The sequence below is a fragment of the Podarcis filfolensis genome (assembly GCF_964270895.1).
Source record: "Podarcis filfolensis genome assembly, chromosome: 3".
NCBI classification, from domain to species: domain Eukaryota; kingdom Metazoa; phylum Chordata; class Lepidosauria; order Squamata; family Lacertidae; genus Podarcis; species Podarcis filfolensis.
In genome coordinates, this window is record NC_139606.1 from 22,184,386 (window position 1) to 22,201,794 (window position 17,409).

At 41.5% G+C, this 17,409-nt stretch overlaps 1 protein-coding gene across 2 annotated transcripts in view; it reads left to right on the forward strand.

The window, feature by feature from the left end:
- Positions 1–205: 205 nt before the first annotated feature.
- KLHL29 (kelch like family member 29) overlaps positions 206–17,409 on the forward strand; it is a 408,337-nt gene continuing 391,133 nt past the window's right edge. The window contains exon 1 of one of the 2 annotated variants that reach the window (XM_083607226.1): positions 206–696. The gene's annotated coding sequence lies outside the window, so the exon portion shown is untranslated. Of the gene's footprint in view, positions 697–984; positions 1,467–17,409 lie in introns of those variants that run through there. The other variant, XM_083607227.1, reaches the window with a different exon arrangement.

Here is a 17,409-nt window from a genome sequence, read left to right on the forward strand (position 1 = left end):
CCCCTCCCCGTGGGGGAGGCTGGGCTGGGTTGACACACGGGAGGAGCAGAGGGGGGGGGGGGGAGAGAAAGAGAGAGAGAGGGAAAGGAGGAGGGAGGCAAAAGAGCCAGAAAAGGGAGCCCGTCCCCGCCCTCGTCCCTCCCCCCCGCGGCCGCGATTGGCTCCTCCCGCCCCTCGCCCGGGCTGCGAGGCCGCCTCCCTCTCTAGCTAAAGCGGCCAGTGTGCGAGCAGGAGCGAGCCAGAAGGGAGCATGGTCTCGACGCCGCAACCAGCTGCCTCCGTCTGCCCGAGTCGCGCCCGCTCCGCCAGCCTCTCGCGCGCTCCCTCCCCGCGCCGCCTCGTGCCTGCCCTCCGGAGGGGCTGAGGGGGCAGCCCCGGAGGCGGCGGCGGCAGCAGCGGCGGCGGCGGTGCGGGGCTTTGCGGTAGGGGGGGAGGGCGGAGAGGCTGCGATGCCGAAGCCGCCTCCCCCTCCTCCTCCTCCTTCTCCCCCTCCTCCTCCTCCTCCCGCTGTTTCTGTGCATCCTCCTTCTCCGCCTGCCTGAAGAAGGTGGGGGGGAGGACGAAGAAGAAGAAGAAGAAGAGCAAGAACAAGAAGAACCCAGAAGAAGAAGCAGCAGCCGCTTTCGCGCGCCAAGGACGCGCGTAATTACGCGCCGGCGCCGGGGCCCCCTCGCCTCTCCCGCCCAGAGGGGAAAGGTAAGAGCCAATGTGGGGCGGCGGGGGGGGGAGGGAGGGGGAGCTCGCGACGCAAGGTAGGAGGAGGACCGCGGAGCGAGGCTCCTATGTGGCGTCTCGTGGCCCCCGCCGCTGTTTGTGGTGGTGGCACCGCCTGGAGTAAGTCGCCTCGGTGGGTTGAGCGGCGGGCGAATGCGAATCCCCCCTCGCGCCTGCGCTCGCCGCCTGCCTGGGAAAACTTCCTGCTTGGGTGTTTTGTGTGTGTGTGTGTGAGGTGCAAGACCAGCCTCGGTAGCGCGGGGGTGCTCTGAGGTAACCAGAGGGGGTGAGGTGCGGGGAGAGAGGCAGCCACCCACCCTGCTTCCTCCGCCCGCGTCGGTCACTCTCTCCCAGCACCAGCACCACCTTTCTCTCTTCGCCATCTCTTCAACTTCCTTCTCGGTGTGGGTTAAAAGGCACCTTTCCTCACCCCACGGAGCATGAGTTCCAAAGGTGGTTGACTTCTCTCTCTTCTGAATGGAGGAGCAGGGAACCACGCAGTGTGTCATATTTTTATTTATTTATTTTTTTTGTTCTCTGGCACGGCATGTGTATTTATTTTTTTAATTTGGTAAATAATAAAACAAGGCTCTGTTTCGTAGATGGCTTTCCCCGTTTAAAAGCACACACCACTGCAAAATCATCCATCATCACCAGAAGGCAGAGGCTATCTTTAATTAAAACTGTCCGGAAAGGAATAAAAAATGACAGTCGCCTACCACGGAATGAAATCTGCAGGGATCTTGGTGCAGGTCTGGCATCCCTGGCTGACTTTTCTTAGTTTGTTTCAAAATGCGTTGACCCTCACGGGGAAACACAGCTTGAATAGATTGGGTAACTTCTAGGTGTGTTAGTCTCTGCTGCTGCATCCCCTTAACCAGTCTCTGCTACTCATTGTCAAACCTCCAACCACTCCGCCCCCCCCCAATCCGCTACCCCCCAATATATCCTGTCTGCCTAATGTAGGTTGTCAGGTTTCTGGGCAGCAGCTGAATTGTAGAGTGCCTTGTAGCCTTTTGGCAGAATATAAATAGTTCTATACTGAAGGTGTGTCCAGGAACCATTTATAGTGTACAGTCCTAGGCATGGCTTTCAGGAAGTTCTATTGAATCGGATGAGACTTACCTAAGCCTATGCATGTTTACTTTCAAATCACACATCTCTGTTGACTGGAAGACTTGATTCTGTTGTATCAGCTGTGGTTTTCATGAGCTATAGTTTCTCTTCTTCCTTCTCTCCATCACCCTGTTCCACATTTAATTCTCGTGCCTTGTTTTTATGATGGGTAAAGGATTTGGTGTTTGTGTAATTGTGCAAACAGTTACATTTTGGGATGGTGATTGATTGCGTACATTTTAAAGATTTGCTCCATGTGCATTTTGAAAAGTGTGACTGACCTCTAAAATCTACTGTTGTGATCAAGGCTGTTGTTATGTGCACATTTACCTGGGACCAACTCCCGTTGAATTCAAAACCTGCTATAGGATTGTGCTGTTAAAAGGTTAATAAAGCCTAAGTGAATATAGATATCATTGATACTTATTGAAGCCCTTAAGTTATAGACGAATCGATATAAAGTTTAAAAGTTTGTCGGGGGGGAGGGAAAAAAAGCAAATTGTTATTGATAAATTGTGTTAATATTGTTAGTGTACATTTCACCAGAAATAATTTTGGGTGTCTCCTCCGCCAAATCAATCAGATTGCCGATAGCAGCACTACACTACCATCTTTTAAGTTTCAACAAATTGTTAAATTATGCCCCCCCTTCATATATATGATTGTATGAGAGAAGCATTACTATGTTCTTCCTATTCCTTTTTAAAAAGGCATCTCTGGCACTCTGTTACAACTGTATTAAGCTGGTAATGGCATTTACTTCACAAAGTGAAGTACAACCATGTTTTAGCCTTATTCAACAGTTTGAAACTTTAGTTATTCACAGTGGGTTACCTACTCTTATTTGAATGAGCAACGAGGTTTTATTCTTCTCTGTATAACCTGCCCCTCACTGTGGCTGTCTGCGGAAGGGTTTTTCCCAGCTTGCAATGAAGCATGGATTATATAAGTGAAATAACTATCAATGCATGTAGTTACAACCATGTTTCATGGGATTATTATTATTTTAATAATGTAAACTTGGTGTTTTGGACTGCACCTTCGGAGGATGTGGAGTTAGGTTATTGCAGTCAACATAATGAATCTGGACAAATGGTTCTTTTCTACAACTTTTATCTAAGCTATTAGATTCATAGTGGTGTTTGATCCTTATTTGAAGAGGATTAAGTTAAAACGAGCACTTTGTATAGACAGCTCCACGGAGAACTCAAATCTCTTCTATGTAGATTTGAGTGAACTGATGTGGCTTGAAAGTTTCCTATGCTCCCAAGTTTTCAGTGTTAACTGGTCTTGTGAAGCGTAAGAAGTATGTTCACAGTGCTTGGAGCAACAGAACCCAAGAACAAACGTTCAGTGTGAATTATTGCTGGAATAGAATATTTTATGGTTGTCATGGCTACAAATAGAGCAATGGTTGCTGGTTTTCACCTAAATGCAGTAGTAGAAAAGGGGTAGAATTCAAGTTCTTTTGTTACTTTTAATTATATCTCTGATGAATGATAGCCAAACTTCAGGTGCCCAATAAATGCAAAACATTGAATCTGGTTTCAAGTTTTTTTTTCCTTTTTCAAACCCTTAACGTACCAAAACTGCAGAAGGTAAAGCATTCTTTTTGTTTGCTAGATTCATCCTGCAAATCCTACAGTAATGGGACTTGAGAGAAACAGAAGAGCATCCAATCCAGCCCTCTGTACACAGTAGCCAAGATAAACTGGATCACTCTCTGCTACAGGTGGTTAAGAGGGGAAAAATAACACACAGCACGCTAAGATTGCATCCTTTGATGAGAGTGTTGGGTGAGAGATGGATCTCTACAAGAATGTGACTGATGTAAGGGGATTTGTTTCGATACTTTATATGTTTCATTCGCTGAGTGGCTTCATAGTGCCCTGATGTACATGTGCAGTACATTTTTAGTATGTGGATGGAGTGGTTTGGGATAGTCGCTTGTTCAAGAGGGAGATGTTGGACCGATGGGGTGGATGGTGAATTTGTGTGCGTTGGTGGATGTGCTTGAGGTATGGGAAATAGAGTGGGATGACTTAAATTGGATGAATAGTGGGTACCACACGCTTTATGTTCATGTTTTAGGGAAATTGGTTGCGTGTAGATGGAAGAGAAAATCTAGATGTGTTGTGGATTTCTTACTGAGGCAAGTGCTTTGTGTTGTGGGCTAGGTTGTGCCTTGGCAAGAGGGGGGGAATCCCTGACTCTTAAGATGTTTTCAACTGCTGTGTTTTACTTGGGGGGGGGCTTTGCTGTTTTAGTCTGCACTGTGGTTTTTCAGTTGTATTGATTGTTATCACTCCATGTATTGTGGCTGGTTTTTTTTTTTATAAATGACTTAGAGGCTGTTGTAGTAGTAAGAAGTAACTACATTAAATACAGTAGGGTGAAAAGCTGCAACTGACCTTAGCAGCAAGCAGCTGAAAACGTGTGTGGAACCATGTATTACACTGTTAAGGGCAGTTTTGTTGCTTTGGAAATATGTGGACATACTGATGGTGGTGGTTTCCTCTCCTTTCTTTCAGCATTTAACATGTGTTGAAGAACAGCACACCCAAGCAGTGTCTTTATTGCCTACAGTTTAGTAGCACTGCTGCCATCTGTTCTTGGACATCTGCTTGCATTGAAAAACTTGCCTAATTCTAGATTGTGTTTCTTGACCGTAGTTGCTCTCTAGGATGCTGATTCTCTTGGGTCCATGGCACCAGCTCTAGGCAGGTGTTTGGTCACTGGTGGTTCAGCCTTGTCCTATTATTGCTTCCCTCCCCTTCCTTTTAATGACTTTATTCCTAATATCTAGAATTTAAGGAGACTGTTCTTTCTAATCAAAGTAGCCAGGTTCACATGTCCAGCAGAATGCTGGTTCCGAATTGCTCAAAACTTCCATATCAATCCTTCTTGAACTGAATCCTGTGAATTGACATAAAGTTGTTGGGTTTTTAAATTTTTTTAATTTTACTATTAAGTCTGCTACTTTATTTTAGTTTCTATGCACAATATTTCATTAAATCAATTGTCTTAAGAACAGGATGTAGAAAAACAGAAAACTTAATAAAGTTGAGAATCTGAACTCCTCAGAATGAGGAGGCAAGTCAGCAAATCTTATTCTTCTGTCTCCCACTCTTTCTATTTAGGCACTTATTTGCATATATTGCAAAGGCTATGGAATACATTAAGAAAAGATGTTCTGAATCCCATTAAAATGTTAAGGCTTTAAGGTGTAAAATGGTAATATAAATGTGCCTGGTGCTAGTCTAAAGAGAAAGATCCGAAAGTTGCTTGCAATTTTTGGGTAGCCACTGAAAGAACCCCTCAATAATGCTGCCCTTCTGGTCAGAATATGGAACTTGCATGCTAATGTCAAGAAGGTGTGTTTTTGTTGTAGTGGGCATGGGAAACGAAGCAGTATCTTAGAATCGTAAGGAGAGGCCAGCCCATTTGGGACTCAAAACGGTGAATTGTGTAGTTAAAGAAATGAGTGTGGAAATGTGTCTGAATGTTCTCTCCATGTCCAGGGTTGGTCACTATTTCCTATGCTTCCTTGAGGCATCAGCAAGGATGCCTCTGGAAAAAGTTTAGTTCAGTACTGAGTTTGTGTGTGAAAATGCAGCCGAAACCACTCAAACTAGGGATGACCTGTGTATGGCTTTTGCTCTTTAGTGCTTTTTCTAGTCAATAATTTTTTGGGGTTTGCATATTTCTTGAGCTGCTCTAAATTTTTATTGATTGGAGTTACAACCTTGCATTGTTCTGTTTTATTGTGTGCTTGTAGTGTTTTTGTGTGTTTTTTTGCTTTCTTGTAAACTTCCCTGGGATTATCAGTTGTATATTGAAGGGTGGGAATACAAGCTTTATTTTTTATTTTAAAAAATCAAGATACAAATTTGCCAAGTTTTTTTGATACAGAAAAGTTGTATGTTGACTGCTTTTTACTTCAGTTTACCTCTAGCTTCTAAACACTAAGATCAAGTTACCAGGACTTGTTTTCATTGCCTTTTGTTTATAAAACAAAAGGCAAAGCATAAGGAGGCCTACAGGCTACAGATGACAACATACTGTTTGGATGAAGCAAATCCAGATAAGAGAAACTTAAATGCCTTTTGCCATAGTTAGGATGGCCTGAAATGGCTGGTAGTGGAGAGTCATTAATGTTGCATGATTGGAAAACAGTAACTTGTGATGAGGAAAGAAATTGCCAGTGTGTGTCTTAGCTCTCTTTGTATACTAGAAGGCACTTGATCTCTCCGCAAGCACAGTCTGAATAAAAAGAACGACTAGCAAACTTGGGTACACTATTCCGCGACAAATCACCTCCCTTCTACGGTGCCGACCCTCCCTTCCTACATTCTGGAAATAATTCAGACTTGTTCGCACTGAGTAATAATAAATATAGCAAGCTAACTTCCAGTGAAATGTAGGCGGTTTTGCTGTTGGAAATATTTACTTCAAGTCAGGAAAACATCTGAAGTATTACATTAAGAGCTGTCAGGTAATTGGACACCCCTTAGGCTACATTGGCAGAAATCGCACTAGTAGTGACTCACTCTGTTGGTGATGCAAGAAGGAAGAAGGTACACGTGGCACATATAATATGTGGCTTCCTTTGTATTGTTTTAGTCTATGTTTTTCGTTTGCCTTAATCTTGGTTTCTGAAACATTTTCTTAGCCTTAAACACGTACATATGGTGTTGAACTATATTCCCGTATTGTGTGGTTTGTCAGATGGCCACCAGAAGTCACTCCTTTTGGTGGTGAAAATACCTGTTTTACAGGATTGGAAAGACCACCCCCTTTGTATCAATGTACAGAATATCTGGATGCACTTTTTGGTTCGTGAGTGTGCCTCTTATTGCCGGCTTCATCCTATTTCATCTATTCAGCATGCATTGCCAATATAGGGACACAATTCTGAATATTTGGTCACAGTATACTGCTGAAGAATCAACAGTTTAAATATAGGCTCTGCTGTATGTGTGCTTCACCAAATGTTGTGATGGCCTCTTAATATGTGATAAGCTTGTTTATTTTTATTTTTAACAATAACCCTGACCAACACCCTTTCCCCTTCCCTTTTAATTTGATTATATGTGTCTTTGTTAGTATAATGAAAGTTGTTGTAAAACTTAAATTATTCAATACAAAAGTATAAATTTTTAATAATTGTCAAGCACAGACAAACATACGGCTTCAAGAGTGCAGACACTGCAGATTTCAAGAGATGTACCTAATCTTGTTGAGTTGGGCTTCAATCATATCTCTATTGATATTTTTGAATCCTACAAGAGACTCATTATCAGTGTTCACTCTAACAAACATGATTAGCATCGCAATGCAGCCTGTAAAAACCACCCTTGACTTAGGTAATTTAAGAGCTTGGCTCTCAGGGTCTTTAGTGATGAGTAATTAACAGAGGAGCATGGTCTGATTTTCAAGGAGATATGCCTTTTCACACCTTGCTACAAGATTTTGTGATGGTTTTTTGGGGGGACGGACGGACGGACTGATGTTCTATACAGGTGGATTTGAAAATAGCAGCATGCCATAAACTGAAATAAAAGCTTCCTTTCACTCCAGTATTTCATCTTGCTGGCTCCTTAATGACAGCATTGGATGCATAAAACTCAAATGTCATCATACTGTATCTTAGCAGGCGTAACTATATGGCACATCCAAAAGAAATAAATTCTACAAAAGAGTAATGAACATTTCTTAAAGCTATGTTATGCTAATTTGCTGAAATGCTAAAATGAACATAGCTGTTCTGATTCACTGAACATGCATGTTTAATGACCGGTATGTTAAAAAAAATGCACCAACATCTTTAGAATTCATTCTTCAAGTACTTCTGTCTCTATTGATTGAATAATTCATGTCAAATTGAGATTTCAGAATCACCTGGTTTTTTGGGGGGGGGGTGTAATCTGAACACCAAGTATATTGCATTACTTTAAAAAAGTATTGGAAGCAGAGCATACCTTCTTCATGCCTCTGAGATACCAGTAGAAAAACAAGCATCCAGAATAATAAATGAATGTAAGGGTTATTCTTGTTTCTCTCCTTCCACATACACCGCCCATTTCTGGGAACTAAATCTGCCTTAGACTTGTTGTTTCCCCATAATTTGAAAGGCATGTGCTTCTGCACAAGAGAGCTTGCTCTATAGGACAATATTGTTAAATTAAAAAAAAAATCCTTTCTGAAATAAGTATAAGATGTGCTGCAGCCTTGTCACCAAAGTTGCCACTTAGCCACTTGGATTTCAAGCTCTGTGCGTGTATACTCAGAAGTAAATCCAATTATGTTCAGTAGTGTGTACTCCCAGGTAAGATAACCCTTGTGGTCCTTTCCAACTCTACGATTCTATAATTTTTGTTTCATTTGTGAACATTTATGTTCAACCAGATCACAATTATTTGTTGTTACGGATAGTTTTTATTCTGTGTCTGCTAGAGAAGCCTTATGCCTTTTAATTTTGTTTTAATGTATTTTAAATACTGCATGACTGTTTTTTGTTTTGCGTTTGTAAGCCATCTAAATTTATTGATGGGTGGTCATAGACATCTTCATAAATAATTTCGCATAGAAGGACTGGAAGCTGCAGACTTTGTATTCCTGTTTGATAAAAGAAGGGGAGAGTTGGTCTTGGATTCCTAAGTTTACACAATACCATTGCAAGTATCATAGGATATCAAACTTGGTAATCTATTGCTATTTGACAGTCGTATATATTTGGCTGCTGTATAACTCAAGATTGATAAATAATGTTCATCTTAAAGGAAGCTAGGAGATTAATTTAGATAAGTTCTAAGGTCTGACACATTGGGTGGCTTACCCTAATAAGAACTGCACTGTTGTACCCAGAGACACAACCCACCTCCCTGTAGAAACAGACATACCACCTTAACAGAGCAAACCTACAGAACATTGAAGTAAGTAATGTATGTAAAGGTAAAGAACCCCTGACAGCTAAGTCCAGTCGTGAACGACTCTGGGGTTGCGGCGCTCATCTCGCTTTACTGGCCGAGGGAGCCGATGTTTATCTGCAGACAGTTTTTCCTGGTCATGTGGCCAGCATTACTAAGCCGCTTCTGGTGAAACCAGAGCAGTGCACGGAAATGCTGTTTACCTTCCCACCAGAGCGGTATCTATTTATCTACTTGCACTTTGGCGTGCTTTCGAACTGCTAGGTTGGCAGGAGCTGGGACCGGGCAATGTGAGCTCACCCCGTTGTGGGGATTCGAACTGCCGACTTTCTGATTGGCAAGCCCAAGGCTCAGTGGTTTAGACCACAGCGCCACCTGCGTCCCAGTAATGTATATACAACACAGCAAAAAGTTATTTTTGACTTGTCAAATTGTCAGCTCTTCCTGCTGCCCCATTATCTTGTTTTAGTCAGACACAGGTTGCTTGGCTTTTACAGATTGTAATACATTACAATGAAATTTATCTTATGATGGAAGTTGGTGTAAGACTCGTTTTCTGCTTTGTTTTCAGGGCGCTGAATAAGTATTCAAACTGCTTCTACTCTATAAGTTGTATGTCTTCACCGGGGTCAGCAAACTTTTTCAGCAGGGGCCAGTCCACTGTCCCTCAGGCTTTGTGGGGGGCCGGACTATATTTTGGGGAAAAAACTATGAACGAATTTCTGTGCCCCACAAATAACCCAGAGATGCATTTTAAATAAAAGCACACATTCTACAAAAACACACTGATTCCTGGGCTGTCCGCAGGCCAGATTTAGAAGGCGATTGGGCCGGATCTGGCCCCCAGGCCTTAGTTTGCCTACCCATGGTCTTCACCCTTAAATGAATGTGTAAGTTCCTCCTCAGAGAGAGAAGGCAGACACCACATCACTAATTCAAAAGGCTAAATATTTACTTGCTGACTTCTAATACAGCTAGAACGGAATGCCAGAAGTCTTAAAACCCTGTTGCTGCAGCTGTACTTGAAGAAACTCAGCAGGCAATAAAATATGCAGGAAGGTATCATCTGTCAGACATTGCGTTAGTAGGTTAGGATTTGTGCTAAACCTGTTCCAGTCCCCAGACACTGACAACAGACAAAACTGCCTATGTGTGAAAACGTCCCTTTTGATAGTTTTTTCTTTTCTCAACAGAAGTTTCAGCCTGGAGTTTCACTTGGTCTGAACATTTTGATTAGAGCTGAGCATGGTATCTGACCTGTGGACCCCACAAATGGCCCTCCTATCTAACAGCCAGTGGTTGGGAATAATGGAAGATGTAGTTCAGGAAACCCGGAAGGACCCCCCACCGCAAATTGTTTTGAAGGAGCTTTAAAATGCCCCCAAAGGTTTAGCATCGTCTTTACAATGCTTCATGGAGATTTTGTGGTTGTTGTGAGGAAGAAAAACAGCCCCATGGGAATATGCTTGTGTGGTTTGGCCTACCAGTGAAGCCACTCAGGAATAATAATAATAATAATAATAATAATAATAATAATAATAATAATAATTATACCCCGCCCATCTGGCTGGGTTTCCCTAGCCACTCTGGGTGGCTTCCAACAGAACACTAAAATACAATCACCTATTAAACATTAAAAGCTTCCCCTAAACAGGACTGCCTTCAGATGTCTTCTAAAAGTTTGGTAGTTATTTTTCTCTTTGACATTTGGTGGGAGGACGTTCCACAGGGCAGGTGCCACTACCGAGAATGCCCTCTGCCTGGTTCCCTGTAACATGGCTTCTCGCAGCGAGGGAACCGCCAGAAGGCCCTCGGCACTGGACCTCAGTGTCCGGGCTGAACAATAGGAGTGGAGATGCTCCTTCAGGTATAACAGGCTGAGGCTGTTTAGGGCTTTAAAGGTCAGCACCAACACTTTGAATTGTGTTCGGAAACGTCCTGGGAGCCAGTGTCGGTCTTTCAAGACCGGTGTTATGTGGTCTCGGTGGCCGCTCCCAGTCACCAGTCTAGCTGCCGCATTCTGGATTAGTTGTGGTTTCCGGGTCACCTTCAAAGGCAGCCCCACATAGAGCACATTGCAGTAGTCCAATCGAGAGATAACTAGAGCATGCTAAATGTTAAATCCTGGTGTTGATTGCCCTAACAGTTCTTGGAGCTCCCATTTCTATTCATAAAAGGACAGAATGGTTGCAGTTTTGTTTCTACCTCACCAACCTCCCAGTACAATATTCAAGGTTCCTAAGACATGTGAGAATGATTAAAAATACTTATGCATCTTTGCCTTTCAATAATGGCTCAGAACTTTGTGTAAAGGCTGTCATTGTAATTACTGGCCTTGGAATAGTTTTTTTTTTTTAGAAAAATGTTCCAGTACACATGAGTCTCACATACACATTGCCCAAACACATTATGTAGTTTAAGTCTGTTGAAATAAATAGATTCATATCCAACTCTGTCAAGTGTCCTAGATAATCTCAGAAAGCAACCATTAGTATTTTTCAAAGTTAAATAGTTTTGTCTATTTCCTTAACTTTTAAAATGCAGTTTTTAGGATTATGTGGACAAATCAGATCTTTGTCCACATAATCATAAATCACAAAACAAGTTTTCACCTGAAGAATGCGCAAGACATTATTTTGCAGAGGCCAACTGATGGTATGTGGTGCAGAGAAATAGAAGCGGTTCTCCTCAAATGTGTAAAATGAAGGACTGCATTTTGGAGCTGTAGAAGCTTCTGGAGACGGATTAAAGTTCAATTGTAGAACATCTCATTTGCATGCAGATTCACTCTTCAGCATTCTACAGGTAGGGCTAGGAAAGGATCTCTTCCTGAAACACGAATGGGCTTATTCAGTATAATGCCACTTCCTGTTTTATCTCTGTAGGTCCAAATTTTAGCTGTAGAAGGAGGCAGAGCTCACTTTCCTTTCTTCTGATCTTACCTGAGATTCATATTTCCTAGATTAAAAAGAAACGTTCTCTGATGTATCTATTTGTTTTATTTTTATTCTTTAAAAAGATACAACAGCAGCAAGCCAGTCTGAAAAATCACATTCAGTCTAATATTGAACTAGACACCCATAAACTGCAACAGATTAGTATCAAAAAATGTCAGTGCTTGGGGGACAGTTAAAGTCTGGTAATTAGTAACTTACAGGAACGACAGTGTTGTTCCCTTTCTATTTGGAAGGGCATACAGTGAATTTGGAAGCAGAAATTCAAGTGGGTTCTACAGTATTCCTTATTGAACTCCTATGGTTCAATTCCATAGTTTAAAAATTATTTGCCATTAGCTTATATGACCTAGGACCCTCGTACCTATGGGACCGTCTCACCTGGTATGCCCCGCGGAGGAACTTAAGGTCCATAAATAACAACACTTTGGAGGTCCCAAGCCTCAAGGAGGTTAGATTGGTTTCCACTAGGACCAGGGCCTTTTCAGCACTGGCCCCGACGTGGTTGAATATCACAAGAGACTAGGGCCCTGCAGGATTTGACATCTTTCTGCAGGGCCTGCAAGACAGAGCTGTTCCGCCTGGCCTTCGGCTTAGACTCACTCTGCTTCCTTGTATGGGATTTGTTATGTAAATTTTCTCTTAGCCTTTTTGCTGACCCATGAAGGACCAGCATGGATAGCTGACTTGGGCGAATATCTGATGTTTCCTCCCTACTACTAAAATGAGGCTGCATTTTAAGCCATATTTTAAGCCGTGTTTTAATTAACTGTTTGTTTTTGTTGTTGTTTTTCTATTATGTTTTATTGTAATTCATATTTGGTGTTGGCCGCCCTGAGCCCAGCTCAGCTTATTATTATTTATTATTTATTATTTATTATTTATTATTTATTATTTATTATTTATTATTATTAAAACAACCACACCTAATTTCTGGAGGTAGGCCAATTAATGGTTATTAACCATGAAACAGCAAAGAGGAGGCAGTACCAAACAGAGCAAAGGCAAGAGTTGATCCTCAAACAACCGCTGAGGAGTTATACTTCAAATTGCCAAGTCTGAATTTACAAGTGTCTTCATTAAGGATGACTGTAAACACCAGCGAACAAAACATGAATAAAATAAAGCCAGTATAAACAAGATAGGCATTATCCTAAAGCAGCCTTTCTCAACCTTGAATAACTTTATAATACAAAATACAAAACAAGACTATAATTCAGTACACAACTGGTCTTAATAGTAACAAAGTCACGTGTAATTAAAAAAATTATTAGCATATGTTAATATGTTAACAACATATGTTTAACTGAATGATTATTGTTCTATACATAAATGTAAATGCTTAAAAATCTGTTTGTTCTGGACTATGATCTTCAAGCATTTTTGAAATAACTACCCACTCTCAGATGAGCTAGAGCTTTTGTTATAAATTTCCACACAGGTTTTAAAACCTTACTAAACCCATGAATGTTAATGAGAACAAGTTCTAGCGTTCTAAATGCAAAATTCTGTTTCGGTATTTAAAATAGCTGTAAGTTCTTCTATATCACAAAGGTGCTTACAGATACCTGGTTCAGAAGTGAACAACAACAAACAACATTTTCTTTTGTAGTCATGTTCTCTTCCCTCTCCCTCAGCATAAAAGGGGAGGAAATTTAAAGCTTCTGTTCATGGCTTGTTCTAAGTTTTAGTTTCCAGTTTCTCCGAAGTCTGAAATTTTGGCTTGCATGTTACATCTGAATCAGGCAATGGTATGCTTTCTTGCATATTCCTCAGTACTATTTAATCTACTACCGGCAATTTCTTGATGGACAAGAAAAACACTGGGTTGCTTAGAGTTAAGTCCCTGCATGCAATTTAAACCTTTTCGATACTTGTTAGTATTAAGGGACCGAACTATCTGAAACAGAGAAATGAAATGTAGGCAAAAGGGTAAGCATATAAAAAGAGTAAAGGAATGGCATCCATAATCTTTGTCATATTCAGTAATCATAAATGGAATCCTGTTGTGTTTAACCAAAATACACAAATTGCTAGATAGGATCCATTTACAGCCTGTATAATGCTCCTTAATGGAAACAAGCCCGCAACCACCCACATCATAACAATTTTGTGAAATAGAATATATGAATGATTAATCAGTCCCTTCGTGTGAACCTTTAGGGAGCAAACTGGTTGACCCGGGACTATACTGTTTCTGCTTCTTGAGCAGCAAAGTGTTACTGGATTAACTTTTTTCTGCTGCACAAAAGTTGGGTATATTCATAACAGCAGTTATGTTCTGCAAAGTTGCCCTGCCAAAGGAGCGTCTATCACTGTTCTGTATAGTGCACCTTTCTTCACAATGCATCAGGGATCCACTTGTGTTGCCCTCCTGTAGAATTGGACATTGTGGAATCCTTAATTGCAGATTTCATACGGTCCAATGGATGGATAATGCAATTTAATATATACATAATAATGTAATGGACACGTTTACCAATATGAACAATTGTCATGTGGACTGATTTCAAAGAATGATCATTATGTTAGGCATAAGTGAAGTGTGTGCACTGTACAATTCATAATGATGGATTCTTCTGGTCTTCTTCTATGCAGTCTTAGTTTTACCCTAGCAGGGAGGAACCTCATTAGCAAAGATAGCAGGCTGCAGAAGTGGTATACCTTTGAGGACCAGATGCTGAGGACAAACGGAGATAGCCATCAAATGCTTTCATTGGGTCTGTGATTTGGGCTTGTTCAGTGCGGAGTGTTGTAAGCCTACGGGATGCTCACCAGACATCTGTTGGCAATGTGGTTGTCCCATCGTCTCTGGTTTCGTGTGGTGGTGCCTCACTTCCAGAAGGAAATTATCACTCAGACTGATGTGATCTTATACACTTCCCATCACATCAATAGCGCCAGCTCTACGTAGCTGGAACATGTCAAAGGCAGGATGAAGATTGAATACAAGCCAATCAAAGAAAATGTTGCTTTGATTGGGTTGTATTCAGTGTAGTGCTAAGGTTCCTTCAGCACCCCTGTGGGCCCTCTAACTCTGTTCTGGGTTTCCTCTTGACCCTACAGAGCAGATGTGGAGATGACACAGGGTGTTGCGGGATGGGGAAGAGGAGAGAATTCCCCGTGTGCGAGTGTGAGTCTGTGGCTTCCATCCACTAGTGCAATGATTAGTTGATTATGGTTCATTATTATTATTTGTCTGTCTGTCTGTCTGTTTCCCCTCTCCTTCCTCCCACAGGAGCTCAGGGCAGCAAACATCAAAGTGCTAAGACAGCACACCCATATATATTTTTTAAAGAAAACAAATTAAGTAAAATCTTGTTGCTGGTTCTGCCCCTGTTTGTTGGAAAAGTCCTCTCCTAGTGGAGACAAGTGTCTAAGGACCTCATGCTCTCTACTCCTAAGCTCCCACAAATCCTCAATGAAATATTGATTCCATAAAATAATTGGAATTTCCAGTGAGCCATGATGAGCTATCCTATGGCGGAAGCATTTGTTTTTCCAGTCCTCAACTTTGACTAAAGACTATTGGCTGGTTAGGAGCAGTGCAGTGCCATCAGATCACAGAAAGTTACAGTAAAGGGTAGCAGGGTATTTTGGCCAAAATGGAAAAGGAGTCTCCTGAATTTGGAGGGAGACTTTGTGGAATTACTAAAACCATATATGGGTTCTTCTGAAATCAAACTGTGCCAGAATCCAAAGGGCTTTCTGCAGTATGAAGAACATCTTCTACACTCTGGCAGGGTAGGCCATTGTGGTTCAAATTTCTGCTAAATGTGGCGCAATTTATATCCAGTGATTTTTTTTTTAACGTACTTAAATCTTGCACTCCTGCTCTTAATGCTGGCATCCTATAAATGACAGGTTAGTTGAAGCTAATAATAGCTCTTGCCGCAGTATTCTCCTGATCCTAAAATATAAAGGTGACTTACCTGAAAAATGTTTGTGCTTCTTTTCTGGGGCAAAGCACTCTCCAAGGTAGCTATAAACAGATTTAAACAGTATAGAATAAAGATGTGTCAACAGCCCAATCACAAAATTAAAAGCAGCAGCTTAAAAGCTCAGCAGTATGTTTTAAAAGCTAACGGAGATGGGATTGTGTCTGTACAGTGGGAGAAGTGGGAGAGAGCACTATATGGCACATCAGTGGAAATATCCTTTTTCTAGTGTCTACCAGTCTAGACCTGAACAGTGTACCTACAAGCTCTGAGGCTGATGTTGAGATGTAATGTCTTTTTAAAAAATATTGTAATACTATTGGCCATAGTACCATTTTGTGTGTGTTTTGAGGGGCGATTTCCCCTTAAAAACTTTCAGTTTCCCTCCTCTACAAGGCTGTGAGGAATCTTCTAGGCAGCTGTTAACCTTGATGTCTTGCAGCTGTGAGTACTACAAACAAGTTTCTGTTACAGACAGTATTTCTTTTCTTATTGTGCTGTTAAATTTCATTTAAAAGGATTCTGTTTTTGAGGGAGGGTCTTACCCACAAATATATTTTTCATAAACTCTTAAGGAATATGTGGAACTGAAAAGAGCAGGCAAATATCTTTATAAAGGTTATAGTGTCAAGTAACAGTGTCTAGCTTCTTAACCATTCTTAGAGAATTTCTAGCACATTCTTTACATGCCTACTCAGAAATTAGTCTAAGTTCAATGAGAATTATTCCTGGGTAAGTGGGTATAGGCTTGAAAAATTTGATTTCCTCTCCCATATTGGTTGTGCTAAAGATCAGATTTCTCAAAATTTATTTCCCCTTGATTTACGCACTACTGGATGGCTGGCGCTAAATGTGGAGAGGTGAAGCTTTATTCTTTTGCCTCTAAAATTGTGCAGCTGTATATGCCGGAGTTATTATTCCAACGCATTAGAATATGCTATATGCTCCTCTTTAGCACTCTTGAATAGAGGCACCAGTTCAGGAATCTTGCTGTGTAGGAGACTGGAATTCGCAAATGAAAATTCACCCAACTAGGAAAGCCGTTGAATATCAAGTAAATACTCTGCAGTGAGGGGGGCATTGTATATAAAGAAACTTTTCTTTTTTTAACCCGTAAGACACACACACACACACACACACACACCAGGGGTATCTTCCTTATTTTATACCACTTGTTGGCTGGGATCCAAATAACTTGTTCTGCATGCCTAAGGAGGTGTCGGGCTCATGTTTCTGTTACTTGAACTCTTCTTCAAGAAACACATGGCCTTTTGCTTTTGGAACTGAGAGCACTTCTGAAAGCAAGTTGAGATAATTGCCTGGTGTGTCTGTCTCTCTGTGTGTGTACGCTCTATTCCGAGACTTCAAGGATGGGAGAAGTCAGATAATCCACTGTCTTTTGGCATTCCTAAAGTAGCTCTTCACATTCTGGCAGTGAAGTTCAATTTTCATAACACTATTATAGAAGGCATTTTGTTCATTTTCTAGTATAGTGGTCAACAGCATAGTACCCATGTGTGCCTGTGTGTCTGCTGCAGTAAGTCCTATGTTACCTTGCAAAAGGTCTCTGTTAACATTCCTTCAAAAACACACAGTGGTCTTTCTGCTCAGTTTCTGCTTGGACTGGCTCTGCATCTCCTACAGTGAACGTGCTCCCTTAAAAATATCTTCTTTCATTGTATGCCAGGACTGGACATCCAGTGTGTTTTCGTTCTGAACACAGAACAGGTGCGAACAGCTGCTCTCTGTGGGCAAACA